Genomic DNA, 4,365 nt, shown 5'->3' with positions numbered 1-4,365 from the left:
AAAAATTCAATTTAGCAATTCTAAATCAAATTTCACAATATATAATATATCTATATAATTGAGAGAAAAACCTCTATTTAGCAATTCAATAGTGAAAGACGTTATTCACATCATATAGAAAAAATAAATATACTATAAAAACCTTATTCTAAAAATCAATAAAGTACATAAACAATAAATAGTAAATAGTAGTACATTGATTATGCGCATTTCATGGCTATATTTTCAAATAGATAATAATAGATAATAATAATAAAATCAATTTGATTTAAAATTAAATCGATCTAAGATTAATTCTATTTCAAAATATAGTCACTCATCGGGTCTAAAATAGTAATAAAAATAATAATAAAATAAATGTACATATCTTAACTTATAATAATTATCAAATAAATATAGAAAAAATACATGTTTTAACAATAAATAATCAACAAACATTTAACAATATTACTTAAAATAAAACCATAACTTATCAAAGAATTTCTGTTAACGAAAATTTTAAATGTAATACGTAGAACTTAGCGTTTATAAGAAATATATCGCATGAGAATATGGCGTAAATAAAAATTATAGAATAAATAGACAGAAATATGTATTTAAGTTGTTAAAATGACAAAATGTATTTTAGCCATGAGAATAAGAAAAAAATTAACTGTAATATACCATTTACTGGAGAATTTTAAAGTCTAAATAATTTAAAATTAAAATACGTAAAATACATATGATACATAAAGTAAGCTAAATTTCTATAATATAATCTATATTCATTAATCAATTAATTTATTTTATAAACATCTTAGTTTAATCTTATTTTATAAACTTCTTAGTTTAATCTTATTCTAATTATGCAATATACACTATATGATTACGTGCTAATTTATACACATTATACTCCTAGAAATTATAACTACAACAATTAGTATCATAAAATAGGGTTAATATCTAATAATATAGAAAATTACGATAATTAGATCATTACATAAACAACAATATTTACATAAGGAAAATATTATTACACCAAAGACTTATAAAATATTAAAATTTACATTCATTACAAAACCTCGCTAAGATAAGTTTTTTATTTATATTTAAGATCTTTAAATTGTAAATTTTAATATTTTATAAGTCTTTGGTGTAATAATATTTTCCTTATGTAAATATTGTTGTTTATGTAATGATCTAATTATCGTAATTTTCTATATTATTAGATATTAAATTTAAGTTTATTCGTAAGATACTACTTAGCGATAGATTTATGTTTGATAGCAAATATACGAGGTGTCTAAAGTTAGGCTTTTGTATATACATGTATTAATAGTATTAATTGTAGTTTTAAATTTCTTATAATTAAAATTAGATAAACTTTGATAAACTTAGATATGTTTCGACTAAAGATTGGTCCAGGCCATGTCTAACTTAATAGCATAACTTAGTTATTGTCTTTTAAAATTGATATTCGCTAGTTATTCCCATTGATAATTATATTTATAGTATTTATTCGATACTATATAACTACGAATTGATTATTTCTATAAGTATTTTACATAAGATTTCCGAAAGTTCATTTAAGTTTGTTTGTTTGAATTTTGAAATTAGCTATTTCATCTTTAAATATGAAAAATTAATTTATTAGGTTTTTATTATATGTGCATATATATTTATTTATAGAGATTATTTTAGATCTTAATTATAATATTTATATACATTTATATATTTTCATTGATAATTTATATATAATAGTTATTTATTTTTTTTTTTATATTTATGTAATTAGATATTAAATTGCCGATATTAAATTATTGGTGGGTTTCCTACCTTATAAATTAAAATTAATATTTAACATTATAATTGATTTAGATATAATCATAATTGTTAAGTTTTAAGTTTCTAGTTTGATAATAGAGTTTATTATAAGTAAAATTATTATATTATTTATATCTTAAAAATATTGTTTAAATATTTCTGATTATTTTAAAAATATTTCAATTAACCTGAAGATTGACTGTAACCATAACTCGAATTATTAATTGGATTTAAATTATTGTTATTCGAATTGGTACAGCCATGAAACGATCGTAGTGTTTTACTCTTTATCTTTTATTAAACTTTTAATACTTTTGATATATAAAATAAAATTTTTAAAAATAAATAAATAATTAATTAATTAATTAATAAAATAATATATAAATATAAAAATATACATACATACATACATATATATATATTTGTATATATATATAAAATTTATAAGTTTAAATTATTTAAATAATTTTTTATTTTTAACTTTTATATTTTAAATTAATTTTATGTATTGGCTTATGTTTTTCACTGTTTGATTTGCCTAATAGTGGTTTTATCTCTAATTTAATATAACATTTAATATATATATATATATATATATATATATAATATATATATATATAATAATAAATATTAGGGAATATATCCAAATTTACAGGGAAAAAAAATCAGATTTAGGATTAAATCCAATTTTATAGTAAAATATTATAAAATATTATTTGAGACAAAACCACTATTTTGCAAAACAAACAAGGAAAGACTTAATCAATACATAAAATTAATAAATAGTCAAAAACACCGCCACTACAATCGTTTCTTGTCTTGATCGACAATCTTCAGGTGGACTTCCAATAATTCAGTTACAAATTATTCATAATTTGTAACTGAATTATTGGAAGTCCACCTGAAGATTGTCGATCAAGACAAGAAACGATTGTAGTGGCGGTTTTTTTGACTATTTATTAAATTTTATGTATTGATTAAGTCTTTCCTTGTTTGTTTTGCAAAATAGTGGTTTTGTCTCAAATAATATTTTATATATATATATATATATATTTATTATTATTATTGTTCGACTGTGGTCGAGACAATGGAATTTACTATGTTACGCCAGACTTCACGGTCCATCATATATATACATACATATACATATATATATACATAATATATATAATACATATATATATACACATATATATACATATATACATTATATATATATATACACACACATATATATATATATATATATATATACATATACATATATGCATATACATAATATATATATACACATATACATATATATAATGATAATAATAATAATAATGTTCGTCCTTCGGGTTCGAAGATGGCCACTGACATCATCTGGTGGAACTGCCGCTATGAGACCGGAGGTGGCTGGTGAGGCCAATCCGGGCAAGGAAGCCCCTCCCACAGGTGGAGCAGAAGCGGGTAGGGGCTGTGCTACTGGTGCAGGCGGCTCTGGCTTTCCACATCTGGCGTTTCTGCTCTGCTGACCGAATCTGTCCCTCCTCGGCTGTCCTTGCTCCTGTGGTGATTGCACTGCGCCAAGATGAGCGGTCGGCAGCAAGTGTCTCCCAAGTCTCTGTGCCGATGGAGAAGTCTTTGAGAGAGACCTTGAGACTGTCCTTGAAGCACTTCTTCTGCCCTCCGACTTTGCGTTTGCCCTGGCTGAGTTCACCGTAGAAGAGCTGTTTTGGGATGCGAGTGTCGGACATGCGGGAGATGTGACCCGCCCATCTCAGCTGGGCCTTGCGCATGATCGTGATGGTGCTAGGGAGATCTGCCTGCTTCAGAACTTCCGTGTCTGGGACTCTGTCCTGCCAGCGGATGTGAAGGAGGTTCCGAAGACACCTGAGGTGGAAGTGGTTTATCTGGCGCTCGTGCCTTCGGTAAGCAGTCCACGTCTCGCAGCCGTATAGTAGGGTGGTAAGCACGACTGCCCGGTAGACTTTCAGCTTGGTGTTGAGGCTGATTCCTCTCCGCTCCCAGACTTTCTTTCGCAGTCTCCCAAACGCGCTGCTTGCCTTGGAGATTCTGTTGATGATTTCAGCATCTATGTTGGCATTGCAGGAGAGAGTGCTGCCCAGGTAGGTGAAGTTTTCCACCGCTCGTAGGATCTGTCCGTTCACCTTTATCTGAGGCTCATGGTATTGTTTGCTCAGAGAGTGTCACCACTAGAATACGAATAGCCTGGGCAAAGTTTAGAAAGCTTCTACCCTTACTGGTGACAATGGGTCTCTCGCTCAGAGTGAAAGGTAGATTGTACGACGCATGTGTGTGAACTGCTATGCTTCACGACAGTGAAACATGGGCATTGACTGCAGAGGACAGGCATAGGCTTGAAAGAAATGAAGCTAGCATGAGCTGCTGGATGTGTAATGTCAGTGTGCACACACGACGGAGTGTAATCGCTCTGAGAGAAATGCTGAAAGAAGCATTGGATGTGGTGTGCAAGAGAGACGTTTGCGCTGGTATGGTCATGTACTATGGATGAATGAGGAGAGATGTGTGAAGAAGTGCCACTCCCAAACAGTTGAA

Source organism: Octopus sinensis, linkage group LG2, assembly GCF_006345805.1.
Source record: "Octopus sinensis linkage group LG2, ASM634580v1, whole genome shotgun sequence".
Classification (NCBI taxonomy): domain Eukaryota; kingdom Metazoa; phylum Mollusca; class Cephalopoda; order Octopoda; family Octopodidae; genus Octopus; species Octopus sinensis.
The sequence above is the reverse complement of the archived record's forward strand: the minus strand, read 5'-3'. Positions refer to the sequence as shown.